General features: G+C 40.7%; 1 non-coding gene across 1 annotated transcript; it reads right to left on the bottom strand.

Annotated features, from left to right (window-relative positions):
- Positions 1–17,464: 17,464 nt before the first annotated feature.
- Positions 17,465–17,569, bottom strand: LOC122062792. Its single transcript, XR_006135094.1, has one exon. It is a non-coding gene; the product is annotated as a U6 spliceosomal RNA (small nuclear RNA).
- Between the last annotated feature and the right edge of the window lie 2,690 nt (positions 17,570–20,259).

The raw sequence follows: 20,259 nt of genomic DNA, 5'->3' as shown, positions 1-20,259 counted from the left end.
TAATCTCCTTCAACTTGGCTTCTATGAATGGATACTGAAAACTCTGCAAATGAATTTGAGTTCGTCCCCCCCTCCCCCTGTGGATTCATGTTTTTAGTATCCCCTCGGATTGCTTCAACCCCGAATCTATCAAAGTTGTTGCCTCTTTTGTTGGGCGGGTTCTTGATCTAGACCTTAACCATGACTCTCTTGCTCTCCCTTCTGGGATGACCCTTGTGAAGATCTCATTCAAGAAAATTCAGCCGGTTTGCCTCTCTTTTAGGCTATGAAGAGGGTACCTAGATAGTCTCCTCTGCCTTGGAGTCAATACAGTCAAGCCATTGTTGCCCCTCTGTTGTAAACTTACCCTAGGAAGTCTTGATCTTAGGCCCCACCTCTCAAAATATTTCTCCTATGTTGCCTCGCTAACCATTCCCCCCTATCTCCTCCCCTACCTGTGAGTCACACTATCTCTCCCCACCTCTTCTTCTCCCCCTGCCTCTGACCCCCTTTTGCCTACCTTTGGAGGTTGTCCCATCTCTGGGGCACCCTTTGCTTTGAAAACCTTGCCGGTCTCTGAGGACCATATTGTCCCTACCTCTCCCATTTCTCTTGAGGATACTCCATATCCCACCCTTGGACCCAAAACCCCTTGAGAACGCCACTTCCACTTTTCCCTCTCTCTCCACTGATCTCTTTTTCTGCATTCCTGGTCTTGGATCCACCATGGATACTTAGTTCATGGATACCTCATTTTTCCTTCTGCTACTATTGAAGTTGTTAACTATACAACTACAGGCCCCCCTCCCCCTGAACCCACAAAGGCCTCTCATGTGACTGAGGATATTCCCCACGTCCGCTTTCACAGGACTAAGAATGTTGCAATTCACCATTACTTTTTTAATGGTGGTCATGAAACCTTAGCTACAGACTCTACCTCTCACCCCTCATCCAATGTCCTACATCCAACTACCAATGCTAATACTTCCAACTAGGGGTGTCAATTCTGAGCCTGCATCGATAGACCCAACCTAGCCTGACAAGTTTATGGCCCGAATTGGACCGGCCCATTTAATAAACATGTCAGGCTTGAGCCTGACACATTTGTTAAACGAGCATTCACGATGCAAGTGGCTGGCCCGTCAGGTGCTCGATCGAACCGACACATTTATGTGCCCCACTTGAACTGACTCGTTGTAGCCTGACCCCTTTAATACTACATAAAATTCCTATTTTGCCACTATTAGTAAGAAACAAATTAAGCTTTCTTACCCTTTGCTTTGTAATAGGTTTTGCTTTAATTAAGCTTTGTTTTGTAAATTATAAATGTCATAATCTCTTCTTTTTCTTTGTAAGAACAACCATAATCTCATATCATTTCTCTTTTCTATTAAAGATTTGCTGCACATAAACTTAAGAAAAGAATTTTAGGGTAAGCACGTTTAGAGTCCATTTCATGCCCCCCCAAAGATAGGCCCGTTTACTTAAATGGGCGTTCATGGTGCAAGGCTTTCAAGTGGTCAAGCCCGATTAAGTCCGACCGAGATCGACCTGGAACGACCGGTTGACACCCCTTCTTCCAACCCTTCCTCTCTTCTCCCTTTGAAGAGAAAGAGAGCCCTATCTCTAGAGGAAGAAAATGCAAAGGGTTTTATTTCCCTACTCTCTAAGGCTATTGCTTAGTCCAAAAACCCTGCTACTCTATTGAAGTAAGTTTAAGCTTTTTTACAAGAGAGCGAAAATTAGTCGAAGATTACACCTTATAGCACTGCCAGTTCCCATCTTATTGTAGTTGAGGATGAGGCAATCCACGGAGGGTGGGAAGCGCAGTCAAATCCGGACCTGGTGGCTGTATCTTGCTCCTTTTCATCTTTCTCTATATACCTGTCTATTTCTTTTGTGTGCCTTTTGGTTTATGCTTAACTTGGTTCAATCTTGAATCTCATTTTCTACACCGTCGCTTTGTTCCTAGATATTATTCTGCTGCCTATAATTTAGTTTTATCTATGCTTTCTGTTATTTATATCCTTTTTTGTTTCTACTATAATTGCTGTTGTTGGTACTTCCTATTTCTGTTCGATCTCTTTACGTGTGCTTGTGACTGTCTTCTTATGCTTTATTTCTCTTTATGGAATTTTCTCTATTTTTACCTCCGTTAATCCTCTTAGCTCTTTTATCTTATTGATGCGTTTGTTTCTTTCTGTTTCTTATGTACTTCTATGATGGCTGGATCTTTAGAAATCTTGCATTGGAACGTGTGGTCTCCATAGTAAACTAACAAAAATTATTTGGTGTCTCACTGTAAACGTTTATTGCCTAGTACTTTTTTTCCTTTGTGAGACTAAAATAAGGGATCACTCTTTTTTTTTTTTTTTTTGGTAAAGTATCACCCTTCCTTCACCTCCCATCATTTTTCAAAGATTTTAACAAGTCTACTTTTTCTAATAGTGAGGGCTCTAGAGGTTTGAAAGGATGTTTTTGGATTCTTCTTTCCATCCGGGTTTCCTTCTCCATCGTGGCTGTTAATTCTAGTTTTATTGCCATTGAAAAATTGTCTGGGAATAATAAGTGGATCTTAATCTGTGTTTATGCACCTCCCACAACCGATCTCCGAGCTCAATGCTCTCTCTCTCTCTCTCTCTCTCTTACCTTTCTTTGTTTGGGGGATTTTACTTTTCCTATCTTTTTTCATTTTAGTGAAAGCCGTATGCACCACATTCAAGGTTGTGACGAACATGTTAGTTTGCTTTTTTTTTTTTTTTTTTTTTTTTTAATCTCATTTCTTTAGTATTTTCCCCTTCTTCATCACTATCACTAAGATCATGTCCTATGATTGTATTGCTAAAATAAAGTTGAGAAGACTTGATTTGTAGAGGAATAAGTTGAGAATCCCAAAAGACAATTCAGGTTGTAATGAACAGGTTTGTTTACAACCAATTTTTATCTCATTTATATAGCTGCAGGTTTTATATGTAGATTTTTTTTTAATATGGTTGTTTTGCTATTATGTATTGTAATTTAAATGCATAGTAATGGAAGTCTACAAATGTTTGCATGGTTGCTTTCATTGCAATTTAAAGGCATTGTAATGAAGTTTACATGTGTTTATACTTTATTCCTTTGTTATTTTAGTTTTGACAAATAAATTATTTGAAAATTCTCATACAATTTGTAACGCCCTGGTCCCATTAACCTTGTATAATATTATTATCCATGGCCGATGGGCCTCAAGGCTTTAAAACTTGTAGTGCTATGTTAAGGAGGCTAGAAGTTATTAACTATACCAGTAATCTCTCCCTAGAAGATGTAGGACTAAAGTTTGCACACACTCACCAATCTCCCAAATCCCCTGGTACTTGTCGTATTCTTGGTGGAGATACCTCACCGATCTCCCGGGTGGATCCGGTACTTGTCGTATTATTGTGTCTCACAATCTTCCCCCCCTTTCGGCACAAAATCCTTATTGTGGCCCTACATGCTGTCGGGATATGCTCTGATATCATTTGTAATTCCCCGGCCCCATTAACTTTGTATAATATTATCTTCTTTGACCCATCGGCCTCAAAGCTTTAAAATGAGTTCTGCCATATTAAATAGGCTAGAGGTTATTAATTAGCCCTATCGTACCCCGCTCCCAGTAATACTTAGCAATTCCAGCAGTGTGAGTAAGACGCTTACCCATCTTACACCTCTACTAGGATCTCTGATAGTAGTACCTTAAAATTCACATTCTTACACACCGAACCAAATAATTTACAATAGAATTAGAGTATATCATAGCGGAATAATAAACTTAAAATGGGGAATCATCTGATGATAATAAATATCCATAACCAAGTTATTCACTTACAAATATCCAAGACTTATAAATAATAAGCCATAAAAGAATATCATTCACAATTCGGTATTAGAATAACAAAAGGACATCCAACCACTCAAGGTGCCGTATATTCACAGGTGTCACATGCATAGTCCTGGTTGTGTTCTTCGGCCTCTAGCATCCACCAGTCAGTCACTCTATACGCGGGTCCAAAGGATGTAGAGTCACAACCCGAAGGCACCACTGTACCTGCATCATCTTCTAAAAAGCAACATATACGTGGGGTGAGCTCCCAACTAGCTCAATGAGGGGTGGGGTTTATGCACACCCAAAATACACATACATATTATGCATAATGACATGAGAGTATAAAGTAAACACATAATCCATGATGCGAATGATGCAATTCATTTGATTATTAATCCACCTAACATACAATTAAGTCTAGTAAATGCTACTATGACACATTAGGCTGTATCCCTGGTCCCGAAACTCGAACATTGGTCACCCAAGAATACAAACCTTAGTCGCGATTAGGATCCTATTGATCCCAGAATGAAACCATCAATCAACAGCAAACCCCTGATAACCCCTTCTTGCAGTCATGGCACTGGAATCACCATTGGTCATGCCGGATAATTTTTCACCTCTGACAACAATCACATCATACTGCGGGTGTGGCATTCCTAAAAGGTTCATCGAATAAACCACCACTGGGCTATCCAACACCTTATCCACTGTTGGTAAGGGGATGTAGCATAGGGAATGTCACCTAACCAAAAATATGCTACATGCTTTGTATAATTATACAGTTAGTATGGACTACGTAATACCAGAATCACCATTGGCCACAAAGCATGTCTGTTTCCAAGTATAGTCCCAGGATACACAATACCAGAATCACCATCAGCCACAGAGTGTAACCCATGACTATATACCTATCTAGCATATAAGCAGTTGAGTATAGGCTATGCAATACCGGAATCACCATCGGCCACAAAGTGTAATCCACGACTATATCTAATCTAATGCACATAATCAATGTATGAATGCAACATATACATGACAATCATGGTACCGAAACCACCTCGGACACACTGGATCCTGTCACACATCTCAACATCACATATCCAATATCCACATTTCATAACATAAAGAATTAACATAAATAGCATGTTAACAATTATCAACAAAATCCTGTTAACAATTTAATAATCAATTAAAATTTCTAACACATGTGAGCAATTTCTAAATATTAAACATTCCACAAAATAAAGTCAACCATCCCTCACCTCAGTTGTATTTGTTTGGATCGGGTTCCAAGTGTAACAACTGGTGATCAATTCACTTTCGATTTCAATGTATGTGTGCGTCTCTGGCCTAGATACAAGGTAGCCGAACGTCAATGCAAAACATCTGAGTGGAACCATTGGGGCTACCCCCAAAGGGTATAGGTATTACTAATTCTGGATAATACTGGATAGGTCACCGAAAACATCCACCAGAAATATGGAAAATCCACTGGAAATATCAGTAGTGTTTCCAGTGGCCTTGGCAAAGAGCTCATATGAGCTGGTTCTTCATCAAAAATATGCCACCAGAAACAGCCCAGGTTGTTTTTGGTGGTTGTTTCCGATGGATTCCCAGAAATGAACCCACATATTTGGGGCTTTCCAGCTCGGGCCCGATTGCCATGTTCTGTTCTGTGGAGTTTGTAGGAGATATCCCCGCCTCTATTTTTAGCCGAAGAAATTCCAATTCCACTAAGCCATTTGGGAGATTCGACCATTGAACGGTGGAAACCCTAACTAGGCATTTGGTCACAAGTGTTGCCAGAGCTCACCCAGCTTGATTTGAGCTCAGCAACCACACCGGGGAAGTGAAATGACACTCACTCAAGCTCCGAAAGGTACCAGGGTCATGGTTCACCTCCTTGCTCAACTATATTAGGTCAAAATGAAAGAAAAAGAGTAGTAGAGGGTGTAGCACCTACCTCTGGCAAGATTCCACCAGCAGGATGCGAAGTGGGGAGTCAAGGAGAGCTCCTCTCTCCTCTTCTTTCTTCTTCTCCTTCCTTCTCTTCCTTTCTTTCTTCTTTTCCCTCCATCCCACCTTTTGGACAAGTGAGAGGTGAGCAATGAACTCACCTCCCTTATTTATAGTAAGTGATTTGCTTAGGGCTTGTTTAGCTGGCCCTTATCCGGTCCAAGTGGGTTAATCCGGCATTCAGGACACATGGGCCCACCTCCTTAGACTCATGGGGTATACAAGTCATGAGGAAGATGTCCGAGAGTGTGTGGGGTCATCCGGGGCTGCTCATTATGCGGGTGGTGGGGCCCACGGGCATCAAAACCTAATCAATAGCCTGTCAGGCCACTGGATTCAGCCTAGGCTGTTTTCAATGGGCTTATTTCTAGTGGTCAAGGAAATTTATTGCCTTGACTATTTGTTATTTGTGGTCATTCCTTAGGTGTTTGCCCTACATTGTGTGTATAGTCCTCTGGAAATTTTGGTACGTGCTGGGACTTAGGTAGGGCGGTGTCGGGTTACTTACCGCTTAGGGTCGAAAGGTCTGAATCCCCTCTAGTTGGACTGGCACGATATTCATAAACAAGTGGGATCATCCTTTCCCTTTTTGCAATGAGCTGTCGTAAGCCAAAATCTATTGGTACTCCATATCTCCGGTCCGAGATCTATCACAAAAGTCCATGTTAGACCAGGTTAGGGAACGGGTGTAACATTTCCTCTACCTTACAAAAATTTCTTCCTCGAAATTGAACGTACCTGGTAAATCAAATAATCCAGGGTATTGCTTCTTCATTTCATCTTCTCGCTCCCAAGAGGCTTTTTGCTCCAGGTGGTTCAACCATTTCACTTTGACGAAGGAGATAGTACGATTGAGAAGGATGTGGTCCTTTTGGTCAACAATCTTCTCCGGAAACTCTATGTAAGTATAATCCTTATCCAACTCACGGGGTATGTAAGTTTAAAACATGAGTTGGATTGGGTATGTACTTCATCATCATGGACACATGGAAGACATTATGGGTGCCCTCCAATTCTGATGTTAAGGCTATCTGGTATGACACCAGTCCTATCCTCTCCAAAATGTCATAAGGTCCCATATACCTAGGACTTAGCTTTCCCTTCTTGCTGAACTGCATTACCCCTTTGACTGGGGAGATCTACAAGAATACCTTGTCTCCCACATCAAACTCTAGATCCTTTCTTCTGATATCCACATAACTTTTTTGCCTAGATTGAGCTGCCTTGATTCTATCTCTGATCACAACCACTTTCTCACTAGTGGTCTATATAAAGTTCAGACCTAGAATATGTCGTTCACCAACTTCATCCCAATAGAGATGCATCTGGCATTTCCACCCATACTATGCTTTGAACGAAAACATATTGATGGTGGCCTGGTAGCTTTTGTTGTAGGAGAAATCAATAAGGGAGATGTGCTCATCCCAACTGTAACTCATGTCTAGAGCATATGCTCAAAGCAGGTCCTCCAAGGTCTGGATAGTCCTCTTCGACTGCCCATCAGTCTGTGGGTGAAATACCATGTTAAAATTCAGTTGTGTACCCATAACCTTCTACACACATTTCCAGAATTTAGAAATAAATCTGGGATCTCAATTGGAGATGATGCTAATTGGTACACTTTCCCTTGAATTTAGGAATTCCACCTTCAGTTAAGGAGAAATCTGGGTCCTTCTATTTCCCTTACTTGTAGCCTACTATCAGTTTCAGCAACTCTGCATCAGTAACCTGAGCTGTAGTAATTCTATTCACTAGGCTAGGTTGCACCACCAACGCCAATAATGATAAGGTGACACCTTCCACTAGAAGTTCCAAATCTAGTTTCCTGACCTCCTTGATGAGATGTTCATTGGTGGTCAGTGATGCAAAATTCAATGCTTGAGATTTCTAATTAAGTGCATCGGCTACTACATTAGCCTTCCCTAGGTGGTAGTGGATAGTACAATCATAATCTTTCATCAATTATAACCAATGCCTCTGTCTCATGTTGAGCTCCTTCTGGGTGAAGAAATACTTGAGGTTCTTGTGGTCATTGTATATCTCACTCTTCCATATAAATAGCACCGCCAAAACTTTAAGGCAAATATCACAGCTGTCAACTCTAAGTCATGGATAGGGTAGTTCTTTTCATACTCTTTCAATTGGCGGGATGCATAGGCAATGGCCTTTCCATGCTGGATCAATACACAACCCAATCCCAGCTTGGAAGCATCACTACACACAACCATACCGCTTGTGCCTATTGGAATAGTCAAGACTGAAGCTGATACCAACTTTTGCCTTAGCTCCCTGAAGCTTTTCTCACAAGCATCAGACCACTCAAATTTCACACGCTTTCATATGAGTTGGGTCATTGGTGTAGAAATGCAGAAGAAGCTCTCAATAAACCTCCTGTAGTATCCAGCCAATCCTAGAAAACTATGTATATCTGCCACATTCTTGGTAGTATCCCACTCTAAAACTGCCTTCATCTTTCCTGGGTCAATCTCTATATTGTTATCTGAGACAATGTGGCCTAGGAATACCACTTGTGAAAGCCAGAACTCACACTTGCTAAACTTGGCATAAAGTTGCTGCTCTCTTAGATGTTGCAGTACCAGTCTCAGGTGAACGACTTGTTCCTTCGTACTCTTGGAATATACCAAGATGTCATCAATGAACACAATCACAAACTTATCCAAGATATATTGGAATAGCCAGTTCATCAAATCCATGAATGCAACTGGTGCGTTGGTCAGCCCAAATGACATCACCAAGAACTCATAGTGTCCATACCAAGATCTAAAGGTTGTCATGCTAACATTACTATCCTTGATCCTGAGCTGGTGGTAGCTCAATCTAAGGTCAATCTTGGAAAATACCTTAGCACCCTGCAGTTGCTCAAGTAGATCATCAATTCTTGGCAAAGGATACCAGTTCTTGATTGTTAGCTTATTAATCTCTCGGTAATCAATGCACAATTAACTTATTAATCTCTTGATAATCAATGCACAATCTCATACTTCGGTCCTTTTTTATAAATAGTATCGGTGCTCCCCACGGGGACACAATAGGTCTAATGAATCCCTTCTTCAAAAGATCTTGAAACTGTAGTTGTAATTTCTTCAATTCTGTGGGGGCCATACGGTACAGAGCCTTTGACATGGGTGACGACCCTAGGAGTAAGTCTATCACAAACTCTGTCTCTCGGTCCAGGGGCAATCTCATTAAATCATTCGGGTACACGTTGAAAAATTCCCTTTCCACATCCAATTTGGTCAATGGCTTGATCTCTTCCTCAGTATCTGTCATAGATGCTAAGTAGCCTTGACACCCTTGATCCAGTAACTTTTTCATCTGAAGAGCTGATACTATAACCTTCTTGGGTTTCTTGAGTTTATCCCCCTTAAAGGTAAATTCTTCCTCATCATGGGGTCTGAACATTATCACCTTCTCTGCACATAGCACACTGGCTCTATAAGCGAACAACCAGTCTATCCCTAAAATCACATTGAAGTCAGTCATGTCCAACTTGATCAAGTGTGCATTTAAATCATGTCCATTTACAATTATCGGGCATGGTTCATATACACAGTTCAAACCCACCACACTTCTTGTGGGTGTGCCAATGGCCAAACACTGAGTCAAGCTTTTGGGTGGAATCCCCATCCTTCTTGCAAATGTTGGAGACACAAATGAATGGGAGGCTCCTGAATCAAATAACACATGTACAGGCAATAATGCAATCAATAGGGTACTTTTCACCACACCTGGTGTAGCTTCTGCATCTTTCGATGTCATAGCAAACACTCTTCTTTGTGGTATGTTACCCTATTGGGCCTACATTGGTCTGTTGGCTAGGTAGGTCTGCTAAGGTCTAGGGGGCAATGTGTAGGGTGTATCACCCGATCGACGGTGGGGGCATGCCTGGGCTAGGTGACCAGGTTGGTCACAATGGAAGCATTAGGGGTTAGAACCCACGGACTGAGATCCACCACTGGATCGAGAAGATTGGGAGACTTGGCTCACATCCGGCCTTCTAAACTAAACTAGATTTAGGTTAATATAAGAGCCTCTAGAAAGCTTGCTTGCTCCATTAGAATCAGTTGAGCCCATGGGTCCCTTTCCCATTCCCTGTTGTGCTGTGAAGTTATCTCTGTGCTGATCCTCAATGGACTTGGCCACTTGGACCACCTCAGCATAAGTCTGTAATTTCAACCCAACCATTGTTGAGCTAATACTTGGCCTCAACCCCTTCTCAAAATTTTTTGCTTTGGCCCTATCATTTTAGATATGCTCAGGAGCAAAGTAGTATAGCTCCTCATACCTCTGTTGATATTCCAGCAATGAAAGGGAACCTTGCACCAAGTGTGAGAACTCACTCTCCCTTCTGTCGTGGAAGCTCTCGAGGAAGTAATTCTCAAAGAACATCTCCTTAAAAGCTTCATATAGGGTTTGGGTTGGTTGTCCTTATGATGGGTTCGGTGGCCCTCCACCACACATCTGCTTCGTTCTGAAGTTGATAGCCCGCATACAATCTTTTGTTCGTCGTTGCAACCCATCAACTTAAAAACCTTTTTCATACCTCTAATCCACCTCAATGGTAACAATTGGTTGTGGCTCACATTGGAGAAATATGGGGGCCTAAGCCTTTGGAACTTTTCCATCATCTTCGTTAGATCGATCCACCCTTCAACATGCACTTGGGCTTGGGCTTGTACTTGCCCTTACACCCCATCAGATGTTTGAGGGGTGGCTGAGCCAGCAGGCACTGGGGCTAGTGCCAGTGGAGTAAGGGGTGCGGGTGGTGCATTTCAGGGCTCCATAGCTACCTGGATCTAAGTATCAATCCAGACCATAAATTAAACTTTCCTTTGTTCCACTTCATACATCATGTTGCCCATTATGGAAGAAACATCTTAGGCCGTAAGGATGGCTAGGGCCGTCAGCACATTATGTGGTCTACCTAGGTTCCGCGTAGGGAAGCGGGAGGTGACGAAAGGGAATGAGATCAGGTGTTCCGTCATAACATGATTCTTGTTAAGGAATTCTCATTAGTCCTACATGCATGTCATAGTTACACATGCATAGGAGGGGCCCCACATGATACTATAATTCACACACATTCATAATAGGAAGGCAAAAAATAATTAAGGAATTAAGATAAATTTAAATTCCCATATGGCACTGTTAACCAGAAACAGACCCCAAAAGTCACGGGAAACAGGACATTTCCATCGAAAATATCAGTCCTATTTCCTGTGGAGCAAACAGAGGCTGAATTTCCAAAAATTGTTCACCAAAAATAGCCATCGAATTCAGCCCAGTGTTTTCGGTGACCTTGTTTCCAGTGGACTTCTAACACGATATATAGGGTGCAGGGGTCATTCCTCATTCACCAAAACCCTAATTTTCTTGTGGGGAAAAGGAGGAGACAACCAAGGAAGCTTGCCCCAGTCCTTCCCTGCTATTTGCATGTGTTTTCTCACATGATTGCCATCGTCTACACATTCAAGGTAAGTCCCTCTCTTTCTTTAACCTAGATTTTGAGATTTTTGTTTGGATTTCAGCATTCTCTCCTAAGCTAGGTTTTGGTTTCTCAAAACCCCAGGTATTTGTTCTTTGTGATCATGTCTGGATGTCGTACTCTTCCTCGTCGTGCTGCCACTCAACAACAATGGGATCTTCCTGTAGAGGAGATATATCATTACTTTTGGTTCCGGTTTGTGGTGGAGCAAGACCGTTGGGTAACTTTTGAGTACCAGAACGTTGACCTTGGCAAGTATGTACGTGTAAGGGATTTTCGACGATTCCACCTCTATCAACATTTTGATGCCATAGGGTGGTACTGAATTTTGAAGCCAGACATGATGTACTACCCACAGCTTGTGAGGTACTTCTACTACAACCTGCAGTGAGTGAATCGTGGTTTCGAGGACATGAGGATCACCTCAAGGGTGAAGGGGGTCAACATATCCTTTGACATGGCCGAGTTGGCGGACATTCTGATGATTTCCAATGTGGGCGAACTAGCCTACTGTCCTCCTAGGACCCTATCCTATGAGTTCCAAAACTTCAATGTTCAGGCAAAGATGGATCACATGCTCACAAAGCACGAAGCGGGGTGGTCTTGAACTACCAACTATTGTGCTACTCTGAAGGTTGTGTGCCAGGCCATTCAGTTGAACGTCCTCTCCACCAGTGGACACTATGATGAGGTATCTATCCTACAAGCACATGTCACCTATTGTGTTTGCATGGGGGTGCCAGTTAGTCTTCCCTACCTACTGATGTGGACCATGGTAGTGAAAGCTGAGGATCGCAGGTTCGGGAACCTCTGCTATGGCCAGATCCTAATTGAGGTCTTCAAGCACTTTGGGGTGGAGTTAGAGGATGAGGAGGGGCTGAGGATTAATGTCTTTGACTTTAACTAGGAGTCCCTAAAGAAGATGACCATAGATATGGACAAGGTGACTAAGGATGAGGAGAAGAAGGGCAACAACCCATGGATATAGAGGGCTAGTAGGGAGGTGGTCATGGGGGTGGTCAGGATGGTGCCGACCCTCTAACTCCTCCACACATACCTCCTCCTAGAGTGTTTCCACTGCTTGCCCCATAGGCTATGGGGACTAATGCTACTTTCTCTTCTAGGTGCTCTAGAGGGTATGGGCTGAATGACGTGATGACCCGTCTGGACATCACCAACAACATATTAAGGAGAGTGGATAACCGGCTGGAGAGTGTGGATTGCAACTACTGTCTCCTTGAAAATCATGTGGCATCCAAAGAGAGACAGATGAGGGGGATGGTCCAATACCTTGGGATTCCCGTGCCAGAAGCTAGGGCACAAACTCAAAACTAGGCCCTAGACTAGGAGCAGGATCTGAACAACCCGCAGGAGTAATAGCATATGTATGCCATAGTAGTTTTAATATTTCCTTATTTTATGCTTTCCGACACAACCGGCTTTATTTCAGTTGTGATGTTTTAGGTTTATAGCATGCACCTTATTTCTGTTATTTGCTTATGTTAGTTTGAGTTCCTAGAAATTTAGGCTAGATTAGGATTTCCATGCTTTCAAATATATTATTTGAGAAAAATTTGGTTAAGCTTATGTAATCAAGTTCTTTATATATCATCAAACGGCTTTAGCACCTATACTTGTCTCCTAATTGTGTACTTCTAATATTTGGTATCTTGAGGTTTTTATTTAAATCCTAATCCCCAAAATCAAGGTTCGGGTAGGTTGTGAGTTAAGGCAGAGCATCTTGCTCTGATACCAAGCTGTCACACCCCACTCCTAATAATACTTAGGAATGCCAGCAGTGTGAGTAAGACGCTTACCCGTCTTACACCTCTACCAGGATCTCTAATAGCAGTACCTTTATTCACAATCTCACACACCAAACTAAATAATTTACAATAGAATTAGAGTATATCATAGCGGAATCATAACTTAAAATGGGGAATCATCTAATGATACTGTATATCCATAACCAAGTTATTCATTTACAAATATCCAAGACTTATAAATAATAAGCCCAAAAAGAATACCATTCACAATTCGGTATCAGAATAACAAATGGACACCCAACCTCTTAAGGTGCCACATAAGCACAAGTGTCACATGCACAGTCCTGGTTGTGCTCTTTAGCCTCTGGCATCCACCAGTCAGTCACTCTGTACTTGGGTCTGGAGGATGTAGAGTCACAACCCAAAGGCACCACTATACCTGCATCATCATCTAAAAAGCAACATACACGTGGGGTGAGCTCCCAACTAGCTCAGTGAGGGGTGGGGTTTATGCACACCCAAAACAAACAAATATATTATCCATGATGACATGAAAACATAAAATAAACACATAGTCTATGATGCGAATGGTGCAATTCATTTGATTATTAATCCACCTAGCATACAACTAAGTCCGGTAAATGCTACTACGACACATTAGGCTGTATCCCTGGTCCTGGGACTCGTACATCGGTCACCCAACAATATAAACCCTAGTAGCGATTAGGAGTCTGCCAGTCCTGAAATGCGACCATCGATCAACTAGCAAACTCTTGATAACCTCCTCCTAGAAATCACGACACCGGAATCACCATTTTCTACATTAGACTATTTTCTGGCTTTGGTAACAATCACATCGTACTATGGGTGTGGCATTCCAGAAAGGTTCATCAAACATACCACCATGGGTTTATCCAACACCTTACCCTTGTTCGCAAGGGGACGTAGCATAGGGAATATCACCTAACCACAAATATCCTACATGCCTTATATATTGATACAGTTAATATGGACTACACGATACCAGAATCAACATTAGCCACAAAGCATGTCCATTTTCAAGTAGTCCCGGGCGACACAATACCGGAATCACCATCGATCACAGAGTGTAACCCATGACTATATACCTATCTAGCATACAAGCAGTTGAGTATGGGCTATGCAATACCAGAATCACCATCTATCACAAAGTGTAATCTCTAACTATATCCAGTCTAATGCACATAATCAATGCATGAATGCAATATACACATGGCGATCATGGTACCGAAACCACCTCGGCCACAGCGGATCCCGTCACACATCTCAACATCACATTACAAGTATCCACATTTTATAACATAAAGAATCAACATAAATAGCATGTTCACAATTATCAACATAATCATGTTAACAATTTAATAATCAATTAAAATTTCTAACACATGTGAGAAATTTCTAAATATAAAACATTCCACAAAATAAAGTCAACCATCTCTCACCTCAGTTGTATTTGTTTGGATTGGGTTCCAAGTGTATCAACCTGTGATCAATTCACTTTTGTATACGTGCACATCTCTGTCCTGGATACAAGGTAGCCAAACGTCAATGCAAAGCATCGAAGGGGATCCATAGGTGTTATCCCCAAAGGGTATAGGTATTCCTAATTCTGGACAGTACTGGACAGGTCACCAGAAACATCCACTAGAAATATGGGAAATCCACTAGAAATATGGGATATCCACTAGAAATAGCAGTGGTGTTTCCAGTGGCCTTGGTAGAGAGCTCATATGAGCTGGTTCTTCATCGCAAATATGCCATCGGAAGTAACCCAAGTTGTGTTTGGTGGGTGTTTCCAGTGAATTCCCAAAAATGAACCCACAGATTTGGGGCTTTCCAGCTCAGGCCCGGTTGTCGTGTTTTATTTTATAGAGTTTGTAGGGGATAACCCCGCCCCCATTTTGAGCCGAAGAAGTTTCGATTCCGCTGGGCCATTTGGGAGATACGGCCATCGAACGGTGGAAACCCTAATTAGGCATTTGGTCACAAATTTTTTTGGAGCTCACTCAGCTTGGTTTGAGCTTGGCAACCACACCGGGGGAGTGAAATGACACTCACTTGAGCTCTGGGAGGTACTGGGGTCATGGTTCACCTCCTTGCTCAACTACACTAGTTCAAAATGAAAGAAAAGAGAGTAGTAAAGGGTGTAGCACCTACCTCCGACAAGATTCCGGCAGCGGGATGCAAAGCTGGTAGTCAAGGTGAGCTCCTCCCTCCTCTTCCTTCTTCTTCTCCTTCTTTCTCTTCCTTTCTCTCTTCTTTTCTATCCTTCCCACGTTTTGGACAAGTGAGAGTGAGAAATGAACTCACCTCCCCTATTTATAGTAAGTGATTTTCTTAGGGATTGTTTAGCAGGCCCTTATCTGGTCTAAGTGGGTTAATCTGACATTTGGGATATGTGGGCCCACCTCCTTAGACTCATGGGGTATACAAGTCATGAGGAAGGTGTGGGAGAGTGTGTGGGATCATTCGGGGCTGCTCACGATGTGGGTGGTGGGGCCCACGAGCATTGGAACCCAATCAGCAGCTTGTTAGGCCACCAGATTCAGGGTCACTGGATTCAGCCGAGGCTGTTTCTAGTGGGCTTGTTTTTGGTGGTCATGACTGCTTTCTATCCTTGGTCATGCCCCAGGTGTTTACCCTTAGTTGTGTGTATGGTCCTCCAATAATTTTGATACATGCCAGGACTCGGGTAGGGAGGTGTCGGGTTACTTACCACTTAGGGTCAAAATGTCTGAATCCCCTTTAGTTGGACTGGCACGATATGCATAAACAGGTGGGATCATCCTTTCCCTTTTTGCAATGAGCTGCCGTGAGCCAAAACCTTTCTAGCTCAGAAAGGGAAAAAAGGGAGGGAGAGAGAGACGACTACTTAGAAGGTAGAGAGAGAGACAACTTACCTTAAATATGTAGGTGCTCCTCTTGCTCCTCTATTCTTCCTCCTCCCTTGCTCTTCTTCTTTCTCCCTTCTTTTGCTTTTAATTTGGTAGAAATGAAATGAATGGCAAGAATTTCTATTTATAGTCACTTAAGTTTACAAAGGGCTGTTTGGGAGAAAAATGGGTTTTCACTCATTACTAGGCTAAATCGTCATTCGGCACTATCAGGCCCACCTCAGGGTGTCCCGATACATTAATCCATTTCTATTTAAGTCGGTCCATCATTGTGGATGGGTTTGAGCTACATGGGTGCGAGGCCCCGGGCCCTATGGCCAAATAACCCAGTTTTTGCCTTTATGCCTCAGCAAAGGTGTTCATTAGTGAAAGCCGAATTGGTCCCTTCGTGTGGAAATGGATATTTAAGTTGAACGGGGCCTTCCCAAGGTGTTTTCAGTGTGTGGGCCCCACCTCTTGGTACATTTCACTATTAGAGTTTGGGCAAATCCACAGGTTACTAGTGGTTGTCACCTGGTTGCATCACCTATGTCCAAAGTTTGAAATTAGCTTAGGTTTTTGGGTTTGGGTATAACAAGGCAAATCCACAAGTTGCTAGTGGTTGTCACCCAGTTTGCATTATCTATGTCCGAAAGTTTAAATTTGCTCGGGGTTTTGGGCACAGGTGTAACAAAAATGGACCTTTATTTTTTATCTCACCTCAAAAGATGAATATAGAAAGTCACTAGAGGGGCCTAGGGTACCTTGGTGCTGGCTCAGAGAACCCTTGGCCATGAAATTTTACAAAAGTTTACAATGGGCAATTGCACAATGAAAAAAAATATATATTTCTTCTGGCTCACTGACCAACTTAATGAACTGAGCGGTGTCTAACATTTTCTTAAGGTTGGGTCACATTGATCCAGTAATTGATCATGACTATCTATAATTCATATCTATCTTTTTCTATAAAAGATAATAATACGATAGCACTACATTATCCAAATTAACACAATTACTATACCTCGAGGAAGGAAATTTTTGTTTAAAGGGGAATTCAAAGGTAGAATGTACCTTTTGCGAAGAAATAAAATAGTAACTAATCATGAGTTCATCACTGTCTATAATCCATATCTATCTTTTTCTATAAAAGATACGATAATACTACATTCTCCAAATTAACACAATTATTATAATTAGAGGAAGGAAATTCCTGTTTAAAGGGGAATTGAAAGGTAGATGTACCTTTTGTGAGAGAAATAAAATAGTAACTAATCATGATTGTAATCCATATCTATCTTTTTCTATAAAAGATAATAAATACGATAGTACTACATTCTCCAAATTAACACATTTTTTTTTTGGATGAATAAAAATATAGGGTTTTCATGGAAAGAAGCCTTGTCACACAGACTTATAGCTTTCTAACTTAATATAAAGTTTGGACCATTTCTCAATTTGTGCGTGTCATCCTTGCACAGGGGCAATGCTAATTTTCTCTGTATCATTCCAATTTTATCGGATGTCTCTGAAGAGAGAAAATTAATACAATTATTATAACTAGAGGAAGGAAATTGTAGAAACACAACCCTAAAAATGATGCAAAAGATAATGAAAAAACAAGAATAAACAAGGCACATAGGTTAATGAGTTCGAAAAAATTGCCTATGTCCTCGATGAGATAAGATTCTGCTTCACTATCAATGGAGAATAGAGTTATAGCAGTCATCCTCACACCTCTCAGAATTTCTTGCATTACAGAGAAAGAAAACTTCACTACGAAATATAGCGAAAAACGCTAATCTGGAAAGTGCGCGTACACTAGTACTCCCTCAATTAAACTTCGATGGAATACAAGACATCGTACACCAACAAAAATTTTGATTTAAAGGGTAATTGAAGGGTAGAATGTATCTTTTGCGAGAAAAATAAAATATAAATGAATCTTGCTTACCCTCCAATAGTGGGTTGTGATGATCTTTATAAGTGTTTGTATTTCAAATTTTTATTACAATCGTATCTATTACAATGGGATAAACCCAAGTAGTTACTATTAGGGATTCTAATCTATAGAATCATATGAAGAACCCTATAGTGTTTAGAATACAAGAATCATAAAAGAGATTAACCATAGGTTTAGTCTCTAAACCAAGATCAATGATTTTTGGGATCCTAAGAATACACAAACATGTAGATTTGTCTCATCTATGATAATCAATGGGAGTAGAGGAATACCTCTGTGTAAGTTTAGAATCCTATGAGTATTGATCACGAACCTCTATCCCATGTGGATGAAGATTACTCCTATGAAGAGGATAATGAAAAACTACACAAGTGAGTTAAATCTGCTAAGATCTTCTGCAGCTTTCACCCTTGAAATTCTCTCACATATGCACTACTCCTATAAGGGGAGTCCGTGCTTCCAAAACTATGAAGGTAAAAGTGATGGCTACAGGGACCATTAGCTTCTATTTATAATAGAATTTCTAAAACCCTAATTCATTCCCATAATGGATTGGGCTAAGAGTTTCCTAATCAGAGTGGGTCTATAACTGCTTGGGCCCAATGGATCAATCTGTATCAGGTAAGCCCACATAAAAGTCCTAATGATCTCCTACTTAGGCTACACTGATACTGATGTTTTTCTATTGACACCTAACCAAATAATCCCGAGGTTGAACACCACTCAAATAAACTTTGATCCAGTTAATAATCTCGACTATTGAACAATAGTAAAAAATACACCTCAATATACGGCATATAACTAAATAATGTTACAAACAATAGAAACCTATCAATTCAAATCTCCTGGGAACATATATATATATATATATATATATATATAAGGAACTATTACCACACCTATGATCACATAAAATATATCATTCCTTATAGGTCATTTCCTAATTTAAAAATTAGCCTACCTTGAAAACCTCACAGATAATGAACTTTGATATTCATCAATTCTTAAGCAAACCACCATCTTCTTGAATTAGTATCTTACTTTGGCATAAGGCCTATGGTTAATCACCACCACCATAGATTTAGGTTAAATACCACCGTAAATCACAAACTTTGGCAAACCACCTGTAGTAAACCACCACTTCCTTGAATTTAGGCTAAATACTATCATAAATCACAAACTTTGGTTAAATACCACATTTTCCATTAACTTTGGCTAAATACTGCCTATTATAATGAAATTTGGCTAAATACTGCATATTATAATGAACTTTGGCTAAATACTGCATATTATAATGAACTCTGGCTAAATACTGCCAATTACATTGACTCACTATCAATTACTTCGGCTTACCGTCAATTACTTTGGCTAAGCACTGCCAATAAACCTTAGTAGGCACCACCTTTAATCTTTGACTTTTATTTTCTTTAAACTTTGGCTATCGCCACCATGATATCTTTGGTTAAATGAGATCATAAAGCTCCCACTACCAAGCATATCAAAAAATCTTAATAATACAAATGTTAAAAAAACATGGCTCTTGAGCACTTTGTCCATAAACTTGGGTGTCATCACCTTTGGGCAAATATCACCTTTACCATGGGAAACACACAATTGAACTGAATGTATCACTTTGGTGGGTTTCACTCATTTCTATCTTGTTTTACACATTGGAGATGAATATATGTACAAGAGTATATGCTTTAATGTATTTTCTTACAGAACTAAGGACAACACAAACAAATGAAGCATAAATGTACATAAATAATTCAGAGAATAGGATTTAGGACAAAATAATTCTAAAATTACTCCAAAATCATTATAAACTTAAAAGGATAGCAAAGTTGTTCCTATTTCCCTCCATGCTTAATCAGCAATAACAACTAGTTTGGGTCCCCTGGGAGGTGAAACCAGATCAAGTAACCTAAACAAATCTCAAGTATAAATACACACCAAATAACCGGGCTAGAAAATGTACTATGTCCATCTAGCAAATAAACTACACAAGAGTCACAACCGTAACTATATTCCTATCCTTTAGGCTAAAAATGCACTGGTGCTCTTGTAAATCCAAATTTATTGTGAAATTACAATTACTTTTGTCATCTATGGGTTTAGAAGCCTCTAGATTATAGTACTTTCCATGCATATATTTTCTTTAATTTAGGTGACATCACCTTTAGGCAAATGTCACCAACTTTGCTGTGATTGGAAAAACTATCGAAGAATAGGATGTGCCACTTTAGTGGATTCCACCCAATTCTTGT

Source organism: Macadamia integrifolia, unplaced genomic scaffold (assembly GCF_013358625.1).
Source record: "Macadamia integrifolia cultivar HAES 741 unplaced genomic scaffold, SCU_Mint_v3 scaffold1106, whole genome shotgun sequence".
Classification (NCBI taxonomy): domain Eukaryota; kingdom Viridiplantae; phylum Streptophyta; class Magnoliopsida; order Proteales; family Proteaceae; genus Macadamia; species Macadamia integrifolia.
The sequence above is the reverse complement of the archived record's forward strand: the minus strand, read 5'-3'. Positions and strand labels throughout refer to the sequence as shown.